Source organism: Sciurus vulgaris (genome assembly GCF_902686455.1).
Source record: "Sciurus vulgaris genome assembly, chromosome: X".
Lineage (NCBI taxonomy): Eukaryota > Metazoa > Chordata > Mammalia > Rodentia > Sciuridae > Sciurus > Sciurus vulgaris.
The window spans coordinates 11315785-11335786 of NC_136471.1; the positions used below are offsets into that span (position 1 = coordinate 11315785).

General features: G+C 37.0%; 1 long non-coding RNA gene across 1 annotated transcript in view; it reads left to right on the top strand.

Moving 5' to 3' along the window:
* The window catches only part of LOC306652011, a 28394-nt gene extending 23106 nt beyond the window's left edge, over window positions 1–5288 (top strand). The window contains exon 3 of the long non-coding RNA XR_013761290.1: window positions 5187–5288. This is a non-coding gene — a long non-coding RNA (uncharacterized lncRNA). The remainder of the gene's footprint in view (window positions 1–5186) is intronic.
* Window positions 5289–20002: the final 14714 nt, after the last annotated feature.

The window sequence follows — 20002 nt, forward strand, 5'->3', positions numbered from 1 at the left end:
AGCTTTCATTTCCTTGTGGAGCTACGAGCTTTGGTCGGAGAAAGGAGCCCCTATTGGCTTTAGCTAGTGAAGTGTCTCCTTTTGTTAACTGGAAGGATTTCAATTTGGCAGCTCTGCAAATCCCACCACAGGGAGTATTGCTCTAAACTAGTTTATTAATTGGTATGCTGCCTCTCTGTTTTCCAAGGTTGGTAATGTACTCTGGTGTTATATGTATAGCAAGAGAATTTCCTAGTCAAGATCGACTCTTGCCCTTTGGAGACAAATAGCATAGTGCAAAGTGAAAAATGTAGTCACATTTATTTACACTTACCTCTGTCTACTAATCTCATCAACTGGGAGAATCAGATCAGCACATGGCCAGATTCTGTTCTCCTAATGGAGACTAACAGAATTTCTGCAGATTGTTAATTCTTCATTCTTCTCTTCACTTCTTCTTGCTAATCTCTCTCCATTTTAATTCTTCCAGCCTGTCTCTATCTTAACTGCATCAGTCTCTAAGCAAATGCATATTTATTGAAGGGTGTATTTGGTGTGCCAAATCATTGCCTTATGTTTTAAAGCTTAAGAGAAATGTAGCTAAATTTAATCTCCCTGTCCCCTCCCAGAGTAGAGCTCAGAGTGGGGAACTTGAGAATATATTTATGTTCATTGATTTAGATTTACCTTTGCTCTTGGAACTTAGCAGTTTAATGCCTATTATTTATAAAGGATACCAGGATCTACATAGTAAATGAGATTTAATGCATGCCTGAATTTGTCAAATTAAAAGGAAACCATTTCATAGAATCACAGAATCTTAACATTAGCAGAGATGTTTGAATGCATAAAGTCCAACCAACTTCTTTTTTTAGGGAACTGACATGCTTAAAGTGGAAGGGAGTCCATCAAGTTTTTGCAGCAAGGTAGTGTCAGAACTGAATAAAGATTGTCCCCTTTGGAAAACTGGAATTGTCTAAAGATCCTGACTTGACTTTCAATGGGGAGATTAATGGACATGATGATGGTATATAATACTTGTAAAGCATTAATTATAGGTCAGGCACTCTTTTAAGCATTCCTGCAAACTAACACACTTTGTTGTTACCACAGCTCAGTAAAAAGTAGATATATTATTCCCTCCATTTCACATATGAAGAAAGAGGGGATCGTGGAGGTTATTAGATTTGACCAAAGTGATACAGATAGAAATAGTAAATTCAGTCTTTGCATTCAGACATTCCAGTCTTACAGCCCAGACCCTTAACTGCTGAGGAAAGCCCATAGATTTTGGAGCAAGCATGTGGAAGCTCACATACAAACAGCACATCAGTCTGTAGAGTGAAAAGAACGAGGCTGATGAGGAGAGAGAGCTGGAGAAGAGATGTCATGTGGCTTCAGTATAAAAATAGAGCAGAAGGAAAGGGAAAAAGAGAGGGAAAGAAAGAGGAGATAGAAAGGGAGGGGAGGGGACAAGAAGAAAAATGAAAAGGAGAGAAGTAGCCTAATCATTTTCTATTTTCCGAATTCCAGCTTTTTACTACTACAATGATTTCTGTGAGATTTCTCTGTATCCTTATAATAAACACAATTTTTCCTTGATCACCTTAGGGTGGATTTCTGTTACTAATACCTTGCAACTGAAATATCCTTGAGAGTTATAGAAACCAAACTCTGCTGTTTGATAATAAGGATTAGGTATTTGTTTGCTCTCTGTTAGTATAATGAAAGACTCAAGGCTGGGTACTTTGAAAAGTAAAGAGGTTTATTTATCTCTGGAGGTTCAAGAGTTTCACATGTACTGGCTTATCTGTCATAGAAAACTCCTGGTGGGAGTGCAAGTGAGAGGAAGAGGTCATATTACCAGATAGAAATCCACAAGCAACAGAGAGAACCAGGCTTGCACTTATAACAACCGTCTCATGAGAAGGGTCCCAATGACCTAAGGATTTCTCACTAGGCCTCACATGTTAATGACCCTACCACTCAAAACCATCACACTGAGGACCAAGCCTCCAGTGTATGAACCCTTGGGAGATAAACCACATCCATACATAGCCTTCTGCCCCTAACCCACAAGGTTCATGTCAAAATGCAATGCAAAATGTATTCAAAAAGTCCCAAAGTCTTAACTTGTTGCAGCATCACTCAAAAGCCAAGTCCACAGTCTTCTGTGAGACTCAAGGTAAACTCTCTTAACCGTGAGCCTATAAAATAATTTTTTTTAAAAAGTTGCATGTCTCTAAGATATAACCATGTGATGGGTTGAATTTTTATATCCCAAAAGGGAGAAATAGCAATGTAGAAAGGGGTAACTGTCCAAAACAAGATTGAAACTTAGCAGGGTAGAAGTGAAGCGTTAAAACTCCCAAGTCTGTGCACACTATAGTGAGGAGTAGGCCCAAAGGCATGGGGAAGCCCTGCCCCACAGTTTTTCTGGTCCATGTGGCTACTCTCATAGATGGCATGGGGATGTCTGCAGTTTTCCTGGGTGAATGATTCTCATTGCTGGTATCTCTGCCTTTATGGGGTCCCCACAAAGACTTCACTCTTACAGTTTAGGTAGCATTGCCCATCAGGGGATCTCTGCAGGAGCCCAACCCTGCCGGAATATTTTTGCCTGACCTCTTAGGCTTTCCCTGGAAATCTCACTGTAAATAGCAATAACTCCATACTCATGCATCCTGCATACCTGATAAAAGAGCATCACAAGGATGCCACTAAGGTCTGACATCAGCAGAAGCAGTGCCTGGGCTTGCTTGAATCATGGCTGCAGCCACACAGTGCTTTGCCAGAAAACAAGGAATAGAATCTTGAGGTAGTCCTTATAAGGTCACCGCCCCCCATTAGGTGCCAACGTGGCCCTGGCAGAGCTTCTCTTCCTGATTTTACTTCTTCCTGCTGGCCAACTCGCACCCAATCAGCGCTCTACACCCCACCCAGACCCCTAGCAACAAGGCTCACCCAATCAACCATCGCCCCACCCCCCAGCAACAAGGCTCTCCCAATCAACTCTCACCCCGTTTCATGCCTCAACCAATCAGCCTCTTCCCGGCCCTATATAAGTGTGTGCATTTTTAAAATAAAACGGAACTTCTCCAGTGATTAGCTTTGGACTGTGACTCAGTCCTGGGTAATGAGCCTGTGAAGTGTCACCTAGGGCCCTTCTCTAAAATGATTCTGCCGGAGGAGGCCTCTTTGTCTATGATAGGAGAGGCAGGCTGACAGATTTCTGAGATTTCTGCTGGGCCTCTTACCCATTGCCTGGACAATTAGCATGGGAGCTAATCTCTTTAGGAATGGCAGCTTGGCCACAACCTTATAAGCTCTCCTTTTTCTCCTTCAGTCGTCAGGCTGAATTTTCCAAACCTTTCCATTTCATTTCCCTTTGCTGTTGAATCATGCTAAAAGTAACCAAAAACATCCATATAGTTTCTTCTATATTATATTTAGAAATGTGTTCTGTAATTTTTTTCATCGTTTTAAATTTGCCCTTCTGTGAATCTCTAGGTCACGTAGGCAGTCTAAATTTTTGCATTGGTCTAACAAGGATGGCCTTTATTCCAATTTCCAATAGGATCCTCATTTCCATCCTCTGAATCTACTCCCCTTTCTCTTTGTCTTCTAAGCTCACAAGAATCCCACATATCGTCCTTCTTATTACCTTGTAGGCTTTATCTGACCTGCTCCTCCACTCTTCCAACATCTGCCCATAATCTAGTTCCAAACCATGTGCACATTTTCATGTATTTATTTCATTTCATTTATTGTAATAGCCCCACTTCTCAAGACCTATTTTTCTGTATTCATACATTTTCTGTTGTTATTAATACAACCAAAGCCTGGGTAAGTTATTACCAAAGAAAGTTTATTTTGGTTCATAGCTCTGGTCGAAGTTCTGGGGTCTGTATCTGGTGATGGCCTTCTTACTAGCTGAGTTCTGAAACAACATAGAGTATCCCATGATAAGAGACAGGGAATCCATGTGTGTCCTCTTGTTTCTGTCCCTCTTCTTCACAGTCACTAGCGTTCAGTCATGAGGACTCCATTCTGATGACCTCACATAATCTTAGACATCTCTCAAAGGCCTCACTTCTGAACACCATAGTTGGATGAAGTTTCCATTCTCTTGATGATAACTCACAATTAGGACTAAATTCCCATAGGGGATTCAGAGGGGACAAACTATATTCAAACATTAGTAGTATACACACACACACACACACACATATTTTTGTTTCTTTGTTTTGTACTGGGGATTGAACCCAGGGGTGCTTAAACGCTGAGCCACATCCCCAGCCCTTTTTGTTTTTCATTTAGAGACTGGGTATCACTGAGTTGCTTAGGCCTTGCTGAGTTGCTGAGGCTGGCTTTGAACTTGCGATTCTCCTGTCTCAGCCTCCCGAGTTGCTGGAATTACAGGCGTGTTCCATCACACGCAGCTCCATATATTTTAAAGAAGGAATTGAGAGCAGAAAGTCATTCACTCACATTGTTGTGCTCCACTCCATCTCCCTTCCTTTCACTTGAAGGTCTCTTGTCCCCTGCTTCAGTGCCACTCCCCATTAATGCGAAGCCTCATGTTTGTGTCAGCATTCCCGTTTTGTGATTCAACATGAAACATAACACCCACCCAACCACCATTCTTATGTTTCCATCCTCATTGTCTGTCATTCCAAATCTTTTTTTAAAACAATGTTTTTAGTACCAGGAATTGAACCCAGGGGCACTTGACCACTGAGTCACATCCCCAGCCCTTTTTTATTTTTTATTCTGAGACAGGCCTTGCTAAATTGCTGAATCTGGCCTCAAACTGTGATCCTCCTGCCTCAGCCTCCTGAACCCCTGGAATTACAGGCATGCACCATCACGCCTAGCTCCAAGTCTTTATTCTTTCCCTCTTCTTTGTTCCACCTCAGTGTTCCCAGGGACTTCAAATGAAACTATGACCACTTAAGGAGGAAAATACCTCTTAGAGCAACAGGCCAGATTTAGTGTCATATATTTTAAAAGGGTCTCTGCAGACTGAATGTTTGTGCTCTCCTCCAAAAATTTGCAGCTGAAATTCTAAGCCCTAGTGTAATTTATTTTGGAGGTGTGGCCTTTTTTTGAGGTGATCATATTATTGAGTCCCCAGGAAGGAGATTAGTGTCCCTATGAAATGGACCATAAAGATCTTCCTCTCCCCTTTCACTATGTGATGACAGTGAGAAGATGTCCATCTGTGATGAGGAAGAGGATCTTCAACAGACATCAAATCTTCTGGTGCCTTGATCTTGAACTTGCCAGCCTCCACAATTGGTAAGAACCAAATTTGTTGTTTCTAAACAACCCACTCTGTGGTAATTTATAAAGCAACTCAGATAGACTAAGACAGGTCTCATGTTAATACCTATATACATGGATAGCAACTTAGAATTAATAAACCAGTTTCACATGCTCAAACTGCATGAATAATATAAGTAGGATAGTTAGGATTCTTTCATTTTAATGTTGAAAAGTTCCTAATTTTTTCTACTTATAAGCACTTTTTAAGAAGGGACTGCTTTTTATCAGTTTTTAGAATCCTCAAACTGATCAGAACATAAAAGCATTTTAAGTTTTAAAAATGGATTAAACAAATGAGCAAAGAAAGAATTAATGAATGGTGTTATTAAGTGGTTTACCCACATTTTCTTGATATGACAAGGCAAGACCAATTCTAGTACCAAGGTGTCCAAATCTGCCTGCCTGCCAACACTCCACATGAAACTTACTTTACACCTCTCACAAGTAGGAACTTTTAATATTATCTGAGCTCCATTAATTGCAAATGACTTTCTCAAACCTGATATTTCAAAGGTATTTTTCCCAACACTACATTTATTTTAAGTAAAATCTGCAGATAGGCATTAAAAAGATATAAAAGAGCATGGAGGAGTCATGAATAAAAATAATTGGACATTTTAAAAGCAAACAAACCAGAATTTATACATCTAAATGAGTACTATCCTTCCACGTTGTCCCCCTGGGAGAATAAACACGTACTCCAATGATGGTGCCATCATTCAAAATACCTTTGGAACTCTTCTATGGGAAATGACTTCTGAGTCAGATTGGAGAAGCCACATAAGAAATTCCATTTTATCAGTTTATATTCACACCTAATATAAAAACAAATCCCTTTAGACATACTACCCTACCAAATGTAAGGCAGAATCCTAATTAGACATACTTAATAAAAGCACACCATGAATTTCCTTTTAATAATAAAACATATGGTGAAAAATTAATACATATCTGCTATAGTGGTAAAAATTGTAAGCACTACACAATCATTTCAAAATTAGGAGTGGTTATTTAAGAACAAGGTAATTTATTTCAGCAGGTTCAATTTTTATGGTTCCTGTGAGCATCTCAGTTATGTGTGTGACGAGACCACCAAAACACTAATTGGAGAACCATAGGCTTTTACTTTGCCCTTGTAGAAACCAAGAGGTTCTTAGTTCTGTGTTCTTCTAGTCTATGGAGAACAACTATTTTGGGCTATTGCACTTTTAAGATGAAAATAGCTAAAGGAAGCATCAAGAATTTTGAGAGTTGGCACCATATTCATTTATATATTTGATTTTGTGGTTTTTTAATCCATTTTCTTATATTGTTTCAGGCATTTTACTAAGACTTAAGACTGTAAACTTAAAGACTCCTTAGTATTAGGTTGGTCAGGGGATACATAATTGTAGCTAAGTGGAAGAAATATTTAAAATATCTGGAATAATCAAATATATAAAGTCAATAAGTGATTACCTAGGGCCAGGATGTGGCAGGCATAGAATGATTGGGGGAATGAAAATGAAGCAGGATTACTTAAGGTTATGGAATTTCCTTCTTATGTAATGAAATGCTCTAAAATGGATAAAATTTGATAAAATTGATAAAATTGTACAACTATCAAGTCATACAACTCTGAACAAACCATAAAGCATTGGATTGCATTTTTCTTTCTGAGGGATACTGGCAATTGAACTCAGGGGTGCTCAACCACTGAGCCACATTCCCAGCCCGTTTTTGTATTTTATTTAGAGACAGGGTCTCATTGAATTGCTTAGCACCTCACTGTTGCTGAGGCCGGCTTTGAACTCAAGATCCTCCTGCCTCAGCCTCCTGAGCCACTAGAATTACAGGCACGCACCACTGCGCCTGGCTGGATTGTATATTTTTAATGAGTGAACTATCTGATATTTGAATGACATCTCAATAAGTTGATTTTTAAAGAAGAATTTCAGTGAAAGTTGGCATAAATAGTGTGAAACAACCAATCAAAACGCAAGCAGTCAAGGGTAGCAACAGAATGCAGAAAGAATGCATTTAAAACTAAGTTAGTAGACTATGACATACTTACTGTGAGAAATTATGTCAATCATTTTCCTTCTCTGAGCCTGTTTCTCAGTTTATGGAATGAAAACTGTAGTATTTATTTGGCCTATTTTGTTTGTGGAGATAGCATGTACCTCTTTATTGTGGTCAGCACGATGCCTAGAACATACTATATGGTCCACAAACAGTAGCTGCTGTTGTCCTTATTAGTATGTAAAGGCACTGTTTTTGCCAGCTTATGCTGAGATTAAAAAAAACAGTCCATCAAATCTCAGTGACTCAAGCAGATGCGTTTCTCACACCATGATCCAACAAGTCAGCTCTAATCAGTGTCTCAGAAGTCTAGGTTATGACCATTTTGCACTATTTACATCAATGATTGCTTTTTTTTCCCATCCTGCCCAGAGTCCTGGGAAAGAAAGTCTGGATAAGGAACATTACTCTTACCTGTGTCACAGGAGCATCACATTCCTTCTGCTCACATTTCCATTAGCCAGAACTCGGTCACATGGTTCCCACCCAACTACATTTCTTGAGAGACCAAGAAATGTGTCCTTCCTGATGGTCAGAAAGAGTCAACAACCTGGGCTTAAAACATAGTATTTCTGTATAGATAGATATAGTAACTATCTATGCAACAGTAACAACAGCTAGTTACTTTGTTATACAGTTTCAACTCACTATCTTTTCTGATTTTCCTTCACTATTGGATTGAGTAATAGTTATATCATCTTAGAGATGGCACTCAGCTCAAGTTTCAAAATTGTATTTCCCTTGTGAATATCCTTTCTACCTGTCGAGCTAATTTTGTCTAAAAATGAAATGATCTCACTTTGTAGGGCATCTCTAGGAATGTCTTTACAATCAGCAACTCAGCCTGAATGCGTGAGTCTTTTCAAACTGAAAATCCTCAGTTTGGTGATGTAATTGCCTAGAATGGACAGAGTACAGTGACATGAGTTTGTCCATTGGACAGTCCAACCCATGCTGCTAGGGGCTTAAAAGCTGGCTCCAGTGCAGATGACAGGTTCATCTGATCTTCTTTGGGTTCCAATTAAGGCTCCCAATTCCAGGACAAAGTTCCAGAAGATATTAGCATTTTTAACTAGAAATAATTAATACCAGGTCATTTTGTCATAATGAGAAGGAATCAGTGCTAGAGCAGTGCCTCACTTGCTTCTTGCTATAGCAATAGCTGAAACCAGAGAAGAATAATTCACAGAAAAATTAATTAGGACCATTTCCATTCAAAGAAACAATTTATCAAGAACTCCCACCAAAAACTGAGAATTCTGCCAAATTAGCAATCACTATAAAAAACTCTCTGTTCAAATGGAAGCTGAAACTTACTTTGAATTTGACTGCACATAAATAAATTATAGGGAATGACAGTTTAAATCTATTTGAATGTAACTGCAATGTTCAAAAGGACTATCTGTAGTCATATTCTTTTATATTATGAATCACTGTTTTAAAATCACTAGTTGTTCACCACCATGTATATATACATGTATTAATCACATACACTTACAATTTACTCAGACCAATCATTCTCTCAGGTTTACCATTCTGTTAAGCCACCTAATCAGCAAATGGCATCTGGATTTTTGTGTGATTCTATCAGTGTATGTTGAGAGATATATAAGGCACAGTATTATGAATGTTAAGTTATGTTAACTCTTATCTCTATTTCCTAAATAGCTCTTGATTCTGGTAACTTCTCAATCTCTACAGTCACTGTTCCAATTACCATCATCTTTCATCTAGGCAAAAGTGACAGCTATGTGACTTAGGTTCACTCAGCCCCTTTCTAGTCCATTCTGACCAGAATATAAAAGAAATCCAGAGTATTGTCACTCCTCTTCTTAAAACCCACCAATGGTCTTCCCTTGTTTTTAGAATATATCTAAATTACCTTAAAAAAAAAAACCTGTTGAATCTGCGCTCTGATCTTCCCAACATTACATACCACTCAGACAAAACAACCAAGATCAAGTATATTTTGACAATAAAAAAGTATGATCAATTGCTTAACAAGCCTATATTAGAACATATCCATTCAAGTATGGGCCCATGTGTGTTCTCTCTCTCTCTCTCTCTCTCTCTCTCTCTCTCTCTCTCTCTCCTTTCCCACTGTCTCTCTCCCTCTCCCTCTGTAAGCAGACCTCTTGGAAAGCTTCACACTTACTCAATCTCTATTGCTTTTTCCAAAAACCTTTCTGACTCTAATTAACTAGCCACATAAAAAGTAAGCTTTGTTGCTTTATAGTCTCACATTATTTTACGTCCCAAAGTATTATTAATTAGCTGACCTGACAATTAAATGCATCGAAAACAAACCCCAAGTATATTTTGGCTGCTGAAAATAATCTAGTTCCCAGTTAACAGTGACATATGCTTGACAGGGAGACTATTCAACATAATGTAAGTTAATTTCTAAGGGATTCCAGAAATGGTACATGTGCTGCCAACATTGATGGCGGAAGTGTGAACTTCCAAGAGGACTGTTTTTTGAAGAGGAAATACCACCATTGGGCCCACAATTTCTCATCTTTTTGGTAACAATTCTATGCTGTTACTTTTTTGCCAAGGCTTCTCTGTCACTTTCAATTTTTCCTCCCTGATGGAGAGAAAGAAAAACAGGAAATCTTGGTTTGTATGTTACTGCCAAAACTGGTGCCTATGCCATTCCTGTAGTGAAAAAATTGTGTGCAAGGAGGACTTCAGAGTGCCATGGCTTTCTAAAAGGTACTGTTCACGTCACAGAGAAAAAATGATTCCTGTTCACTAAATTCCAGTGATATGTTTCTCCAGTCTTAATGGAGGCAATCCTTAGAGGGCTCAGGCTGCTTATCAAAGACTGCCCTAGAGTATTAATAGGTAGATCATTCACGGCAGCTCTGATGTCAAGACAAGCAAGATGCTATGCAAACTTACCAATCTGTCTTTGACAGCTCCCAGACAGTCTGCGCAGCATCCTCTGCGTGACTTCTGGGCTGTTAACAAGTTCTTCCGCTCCCTTCATCTACTTAGCTTTCAGCTCTGCTAGTTTCTCAGAGTCAGCAGTCACACATGTGCTTTGCCTGTTCATTATGTCACCTTTCCCAAAGGAAAGCATGGGCCCAGAAAAGTAAGACACATTGGAAAGGTGGTGGTTAAAGGGTGACTTCCTTGCCTAAGAATATATCCTGCCGTGTCAGAACAAGTAATGCTGATCTCTAAGGGAACATTTGCTGGTTTTTACACACTGGTTTATAAATTCCCCTGAAAAGCCAGGGCAGCAGTAGGTAGTCAGAAAGTGTTAATTTAATACATTAATGACTCAGCAAAAAAAAAAAAATAAAACAGTGAATGTTGCCTTGAAGAGAAACTAGTCTCTGGGAAGCAGCTGGGTAAAAAGATTTAGGAAATGTCAAAAATTAACTTTGATATTAAAGTAGGACAGAGAACTCTATCTCAGCTTTCCTTTTGAGGAGTGCCTATCTTAGTCTGCTCTGACTTCCATAACAGAACTCCGTAACCTAGGTAGTTTAAACAACAGAAATTAGTTTTCTCACAGTTACACAGGCTGGAGGTCCAAAGATGCCATCAGATTTTGGGGTTCTGGTGAGGCCTCTTTTCCTGGCTTATAGATGGCTGCCCCTTCCCTATGTCCTCACGTAGCCTTCCTATGAGGGGGTAGGAGGTGGCAGGGGTGTCTTCTGTCTCTTTAAGGAAATCATAAGGGATCCACCCTTATGACTTCATTTAACCGTAATTACCTTGATAAAGGCCCTATCTCCAAATGTAGTCATATTCAACGTTTTGTGGGGGGAGGTGGGACACAAATCAGTTCATAGCAGTGTCTGAGAATTTCCTGGATAAGATGGGCTAGGTTACTGTTTCTGATCATCAAATTTACTAAGTTTGATTATCTCAGTGAGAACCACCTCATTGACCTCAATTATTCATGTAAGAGATGAGGAAGAACACAGATAAGAATAAAGAGAAGTAGGAAATTCTTGTGCTGGAATATGGGAGCCTACTCCCACCCTAGTTCCAACCAAAACCATTCTAATTATTTTCTCCTTAGATATTGGTATTCCACAATAAATTTGTTCAAACAAAGGGTCATATTTCCTGGAAAATAGTTTGAAATCAATAGGACACTTTTACGAGTTAGCAAAGTCCAGCTTGTGTTGCCACCTGTCTTTATAATTAAAATTTTATTCACAAAAAGCCATGCCCATTAGTTTATGCATCTATTACAACTTTGTCTACAAGGTCAGAATTAACTAATTGTGACAGCAATCATATATGACCCACAAGCCTAAAGTATTTACTCTTGACAGAGAAAAATCTACTGACCTCTCATTCAAACAATCTGCTTTAGAAATTCACATGATTTGCTCCTCCATTAACCAACGGTCTCATTGTTCAGGTCCCTGAAGTGTCCCCTCAACCCCACAAGCTGTATCAGATGCTCCTGTGAAGTACCTTCATACCTTCATAGTTACTGAGTGTACTATTGCTTACCTTACTCCCTTAAAGCATTATACTATAAATGCCCACTTATTTACCTTCTTTTTCTATGTACAAATGAGTGGCTTGCATGCAGTGATAATGCCAGTTTTATTCTACATCATTTTCCTGGTAAGTAGCCAGTGCCCGGTACATAATAAGTGCTTAAGTACTTGTTGAATTAGTGAATGGGAAGACCACTGAAGATCCAAGGCAACAAATAATTTTAAAGTACTGAGTATATTCCAGATATCTTTTCGGTAGCAGTTCAACATATGCCAAATCCCTGTTGTTTCTGATGTGGAGTGCTATAACTCCGGCCTTTATTCAATATCTGTCACCATTTGTGATCTCTTTTTCTTCGAAAGCTCTGGCACTAGAGACATTTGGGTCCCTTTCACTATTGTTCTTTTTTTTTTTTAGGAATTATGGCATCATAGAACCCCTGGCTTTCTGGGTGCCTTCGATTCTACATAGGTGTCAAGATCTCTTTCACCTTGAGTTGTTTTTCTTTATTTCTCAATTTCTTCTCTTTGCCTGGAATTCTCTTCTCCATCCTACTCACAGGGTCAATCAACCCCTATAATTTAATTTATTGTAGTTAATTATTACAATAAATAATTGTACTTTATTATTACAATAATAAATTAATATTGGCCATATTAATCACTAACTTCAGGTCTTTATTTATAGGTTTAATTGAAAAGAGGGTATAAGTGAAATGGCATGATAAACACTAATTTTCCCATACTAAGTCCATTAAGGAAACTCAACAGTCTAGTTCTCAAACTAGTAGTGGGGAAGAAGGAGAAAACTCAGGTGTTCATTCTTATGTGCTCTTATTTGTATAATTTATGATATTATTATACAGATGGCTCAAGGAAGAACTCTGCCTCAACAGGTTTCTTTTCTAAGAAAAGAGAAAAGATATATAAACAGATAACAAAAGCACGTACTCTGATTGGAAGAGGTGATGTGACGTACTACAAAGTATGTGGCCTCTGGAATCAGCATGCCGGGTTCAAATCCCGAATGCTGACATTTATTTATTTATTTATTTACTTTTTTTGCAGTGCTGGAGATTGAACCCAGGGCCTTGTGCTTGTGAGGCAAGCACTCTACCAACTGAGCTACATCCCCAGCCCTGCTGACACTTTTTGTGAAGTTGTTCACTGGTATCTAATGCTTACTTCAGTTTTTCTAAATGTAAAATGAGAAAAATAGTAACTGCATCCTAAAGTCACAAACAATATTAGTAGAATACCTGACTTGGTAAGAAAAATATTGATATTTTAAAGAATTATCATTGGCCGCATTAATTTTGAAATATGTACTAAATGCCCAGATGGAAACAAAAAAATTAGGCAGTGCAGGCTCCAGAAAGAGATATAGGGTGGAGATATAATTTTCCTTGCCCTATGTATATAGATGTCACTTAAAGCAATAAAAATGAGTACAGATGGATGAAAGGATGTGTCTAAGGATATGTTAGTCCAAAACTCCATAATCTCTACTTAAGAGATCAGATACAATCCCAGCAAATGTGCACAATTTATTTTTCATGTTCAAATGGGTAGACCATGGAGATAATGTCCTGTGCATAGGTAAGGAATTTGAAGTTCTCCCTCATTACTTACCCTGAATAAATAAAAGTGAAATAAACTAAGACTCTCTTAACTGCACACAAACTGAAGTGTCTTTATGAAAAGAAATTGAAATGGGGTTAGAAATGAATCAGAAGGGCTGGGGTTGTGGCTCAGTGGTAGAGAACTTGCCTGGCATGTGTGAAGCACTGGGTTCGATACTGAGCTCCACATATAAATAAATAAAACAAAAGATCCATTGACAACTACAAAAATGTAAAAAAAAAAAAAAAAAAAGAAAAAGAAAGAAAAAAGAGAAAGAAATGATCAGAAGCATTCACCTTATTCTATTTTATTCCTGAGTCAAAACATTATAGTAATATTCATGCCCTGCCTTTTCCCACTTCAGATTAGGAACAAGTCACAACTCTCTTGGTAACTCTACAGGACACCCTCTCAAAATCTAGTTGACAAATGGTGATGAAAATTTAAATGTATGTGTTCTTTTTTTTCATAATTCCTGTTGTAAGAATCTAGACCAATAGAATAACTAGAAATGTACTAATTTTTAAAGAACATATTTATCAATCTGCTAAAACATAATATAAAAATCCAATATCTTTGAAATGATAGAAATGAAAAACTAAAAACAGAATAGTATATATTTAGTAAAATTATGTTTTTAAAGATTTTATGGACATAAAAATAATCTTACAAATAAATTCATAATGTTAAACACTGCTGAACATGAATGTTTTAAAAAAACTAAAGTCATCAAAACAATACAAAGACAACTATTTTACTTTAAAATTGGCATTTCCATATAATTATAGATGTGTACACACACATACATATACACATGTATAATACAAATGAGTATTCACAAATATCTAAAGTGTTTACACAGTAAGATTTTTCTAAATTTTAATTTGCTCCTCTTTATCTTGCCACCATAGTGGATATTTCTTTTATATTTTGAATATAAAAAAATACTTCATATAAAAATCATGGCCATCTTAAAGATGCTAGTAAATGAAAACAAGCTATACTAAGTAACTGGAAAACGCTGTTGCTTTGATTAGACATCTGAGTTAAATAGCTCCCTTCCAGACTTTCCTAATAGTCCTTGATTTCCTAGTAGAAAGTTATACTTGTAAATGAATTTGGCCAGATGGTTACTTCTCTGATTTACAAAGCAATCCCTAGAGGAGAGGCCCAGAGGGGAAATTGTCCTCCTAATCCAGATTGTTGGCAACATCACTGCTGATTATAGCGTTCCTATCTTCTGATAAAATTATAGCATTTGACAGGCGGATAAGACATCTGAAATTCAAGTGTTTATCAAATTGTACTTAATTGCATAGAAACCCATAGGTATGCAGATTATAGTGATAGTACAAGCTTGTGTCAATATTAGGAAAAATAAAATATCACAAATATTAAATAATTAAGTACTTAAATATGGTAGTATAATTTGAATACTTAACACTGATTCCCTTACATAGCAGGCACCAGATAAACATCACTTTTCTTGCCACTCTACCTCCTTACCACTCACATGTGATGAGAAGATCAGCTTGTGTCATTATTAGGAAAAGTAAAATATCACAAGTATTAAGTAAAACAAATACCTAAACAATTAAACATGGTAGTGTATTTTAAATACCTAACCCTGATCCTTGTCTCACACCAGGCACCAGAGAAACATAAGTTTTCTTGCCACTCTATCTCCTGACCTCTTGTGTATGACAGGAGGATCTGAGAGCATCCCACTTGACATAGTTTTAGGCAAATTGTGCCTCCCAAGATTTATTAATGCAAAACATTGTGCCTATAGTTAAGGATACTGTAGTATGCCCTTAACAATTTTGTTGAGATGGTAGGTCTCATGTTAAGTGTTCTTAACACAGTGAAACAATCAAAACATCAGAAAACTGAAACAGAAACAAAAAAGGAAAATAATCTTAAAAATCTTGAAGATTGGAGCTGGGGCTGTAGCTCAGTGATAGAGCGCTTGCCTAGCATTTGTGTGGCTCTGGGTTCGATTCTCAGCACCACATATATATAAACAAAAGCAGGAATGCTGTCCACCTACAACTACAAAAATTTTTTTTAGATTCTTGAAGGTAGATTTATTTCTAAAGCATAAAGTTCAACAAAAATGAGAAAATCAGGACTTTGGCTTCTTTATTTCCATATCAAATTTCAAGGAACATTTCTTTGTTATTGAGCTGCATTCGTGAGAACCCATCTTCAGAGGAAAGCATAAAGCTTTAGTTTGGGGCTATTGCTTAAGGAACACCAACAGAAAGGGGCAGGACCACTTATCTCATGTCGGCTTCAGTGTGGATGGGCAGTGTCCTATGGTGAGAGAATTACATGCAGAAGTGATAGACTTTGCACCAAAATAATTTCCAGATGGACGAAGGAGGTAAATTTAAAATCTAAAAGCCATGTTTAAAAACATCAAATTAATTTCAATATTAAATTATGGCAGAATGAAAATGTTTTCTTATTTTGAATCTTTCTATTTAGGCAGATTATTAATGCCCTACCTGAGGAGTAGGTGGCAAAGATCTTCTCCCGATCTATAGGCTCTCTCATCATGTTCTTGATTGTTTCCTTTGCTGTGAAGAAGCTCTTTAATTTGATGACATCCCATTTATTGGTTTTTTATTTTATTTCTTGCACTTTAGGAGTCTTGTTAAGGAAGTCAGTTCCTGAGCTGACATCTTGAAATGTTGGGCCTACATTTTCTAGCAGGTGCAGAATTTCTGGTCTAATTCCTAGGTCTTTAATCAACTTTGAGTTGACTTTTGTGACTTGAATAGTTTTAGGTATATACCCAAAGGACTTCAAATCAGCATACTACAGTAAGAGTATGAGTTCAAGTTTCCTTTTTTACATATAAATTTCCAGTTTTCCCAGCACCATTGGTTGAAGAGGCTATCTTTTCTCCAACATGTATTTTGGCACTTTTGTCTACTATGAGATAACTGTAACTATGTGTTTGTCTTTATGGCTTCTAGTCTATTCTGTCGGTCTCCATTTCTGCTTTGGTGCCATATCATGCTGTGTTTGTTACTGTACCACTGTAGTACGCTTTGAGGCCTGGTGTTGTGAGTCCTCTAGCAGCATCACTCTTTTTGCTCAGGATTGCTTTGTCTGTTCCAGATCCCTTATTTTTCCAAATGAATTTTAGAATTGCTTTTTCTAGTTCTGTGAAGAATGTCATTGATAATTTGCTGGGGATTGCATTAAATTTGCATAATGCTTTTGGTAGTATGGCCATTTCTTTATTTTTAAAAATTTGTTCTTTTTAGATATACATGACAGTAGAGTATATTTTGACATATTCATACAAACATGGAGTACATCTTATTTTAATTAGGATCCCAGTCTTGTGGTTGTACATGATGTAGAGATTCACTGTATTCATATGTGTACATAGGAAAGTTAAGTCAGAGTCATTCTCCTGTCTTTTCTACTTCTGTACCTCCTCCCTTTCCTTCATTTCCCTTTGTCTAATCCACTGAACTTCTATTCTTCCCCTCCCCACTTTTGTTATGTTAGCATCCACATATCACAGAGAATATTCAGCCTTTGGTTTTTTGTGATTGGCTTATTTCACTTAGCGTCTTCCCTTCAATCCATTTACCTGCAAATGCCCCAATTTCATTCTTCTCTAAGGATGAGTAGTATTCTATTGCGTATATGTACCACATTTGTCAAAGGGCACCTAGGTTGGTTACAAAGCTTAGCTATTGTGATTTGAGCTGCTGTAAACATTGATGTGGCCATGTCATTGTAGTATGCTAATTTTAAGCCCTTTGGGTATAGACCAAGGAGTGGGATAACTGAGTCAAGTGGTGGTTCCATTTTGCATTTTCTGAAGAATCTCCATATTGCTTTTCAGAGTGTTGCACCAATTTACAGTCCTACCAGCAATGTTTCCCCACATACTCACCAACATTTATTGTATTATTCTTTTTTTAATTTGTTTTTATTGTAAACAAATGGAATACATCTTGTTTCTTTGTACATGAAGTAGAGGCATACCATTTGTGTAATCATACATTTCCATAGGGTAATGGTGTTTGAGTCATTCCATTATTTTTTCCTTTCCCACCCCTCCCACCCCTCTTTTCCCTCTATACAGTCCCTCCTTCCTCCATTCTTGCCTCCCTCCCACCCCCCATTATCCCCCCCATTATTCTCGATGGTTTCCATTCTGACTGGAGTGAGATGAAATCTCAGTGCAGTTTTAATTTGCATTTCTCTAATTACTAGAGATGTTGAAAATTTTTTTTTCAAATATTTGTAGACCATATTTCTTCTTCTGGGAAGTGCTTGTTCAGTTTTTTTTTTTTTTTTTTTTTTTTCCCATTTATTGATTAGGTTATTTATATATTTATTTATTTATTTATTTATGTATTTATTTATTTATTGGTATTAAGTTTTGAGTTTTTCATGTATCTTGGAAATTAATGTTCTGTCTGAGATACAGGTGGCAAAGATTTTCTCCCATTCTGTAGGTTCTCCCTTCATGGTCTTAATGTTTCCTTTTCTGTGAAGAAGTTTCTTAGTTTGGAACCATCCCATTTATTCTTGATTTTACTTCTTGTACTTTTGTTGTCTTGTTGAGGAAGTTGATTCCTAATCTGACATTTTCTACTAGTACTTGTAGGGTTTCTGGTCTGACACCTAGGTCTTTGATACACTTTGAGTTGAGTTTTGTGTCAGGTGTGAGATAGGGGTTTAGTTTCATTTTGCTGCATATGGATTTCCAGTTTTCCCAGCACCATTTGTTGAAGAGGCTCTTTTCTCCAATGTGTGTTTTTGGCACCTTTGTCTATTATGAGATAACTGTATTTATGTGGATTTCTCTCTGTGTCTTCTATTCTGTTCCATTGGTCTTCATGTCTGTTTTGGGACCAATACCATGCTGTTTTTGTTACGATAGCTCTGAAGTATAATATAAGGTCTGGTATTGTAATGTCTCCTGCTTCACTTTTCTCACTAAGAATTGCTTTGTCAATCTTATACTCTTATTTTCCCAATAAATTTCATGATGGATTTTTCCATTTATATGAAGAATGTCATTGGAATTTTCATAAGAATTGCATTAAATCTACTTGGTGCTTTTGGTAGTATGGGCATTTTGACAATGTTAATTCTGTGTATCTAAGAACATGGGAGATCTTTTCATCTTCTAAGATCTTCATTTTCTTTATTTAGTGTTCTATAATTTTTATTGTAGAGGTCTTTTACCTTTTTCATTATATTGATTCCCAGGTTACTTTTTTCTAATTTCTTTTGAGGCTATTGTGAATGGGATACTTTTCCTAATTTATCTTTCAGCTGATTTATTGTTGGTGCACAGGAACATAATTGATTGATGGGTGTTAATTTTTTATCCTGCTACTTTGCTGAATTCATTTATGAGTTCTAGAAGTCTTCTGGGGGAGTTTTTGGTGCTTCTAAATTTTTTTAGGATCATGTCATCAGCAAATAGGGATAATTTGAGTTCTTTTCCTATTCATATCCCTTTAATTTCATTGGTCTGTCTAATTGCTCTGGCTAGAGTTTCAAGGACTGTTGAATAGAAGTGGTGAAAGTGGGCATCCCTGTCTTGTTCCAGTTTTTAGAGAGAATGCTTTTAGTTTTTCTCCATTTAGAATGATGTCAGCCTTCGGTTTAAGATGTACATGTTTTAAATGTTGAGGTATGTTTCTACTATCCCTAATTTTTCCAGTGTTTTGAACATGAATGGATGCTACTTTTTTCAAATGCTTTTTCTGCATCTGTTGAGATTATCAAGTGATTCTTATCTTTAAGCCTACTGATGTGGTGAAGTACATTTATTGATTTCCATATATTGAAGAAATCTTGCATCCCTGTAATGAAACACAATTGATCATGGTGTACTCTCCTTTCACTGTGTTTTTATATGTGCTTTGCCAGTATTTTATCAAGAATTTCTGCATGTATGTTCATCAGGGATATTGTTCTCAAGTTTTCTGTCCTTGTCTGGTTTTGGTATCAGGGTGATACTTGCTGCATAGAATGAGTTTGGAAGTGTTCCCTCCTTTTCTATCTCATGGAATAATTTGAGAAGGATTAGTGTTAGTTCTTATTTGAAAGTCTGGCAGAGCTCAGTTGAGAATCTATCCAGTCCTGGGCTTTTCTTTGTTGGTAGACTTTTGATGGCATCTTCAATTTCATTGCTTGAAATTTGTTTAAATTTTCTATGTCCTCCTGGTTCACTTTGGGTAGGTCATGTCTCTAGAAACTTGTTGATGTCTTCAAAATTTTCTATTTTATTGGAGTATAAGTTTTTAAAATAGTTTCTGATTATCCTCTGTATTCTGATGATGTCCATGGTGATATTTCCTTTTTCATCATGAATTTTAGAAATTTGAGCTTTTTCTTTTTCTCTTGGTTAGTGTGACTAAGATTTTATCAATTTCATCTATTCTTTCAAAGAACCAACTTTCCATTTCATTGATTTCTTTGAATTTTTTTGATTTTTGCTTTGAATTTTTTCTTTCTTTCTTTTTTTTTTTTTTTTCCTTTGGTTATGG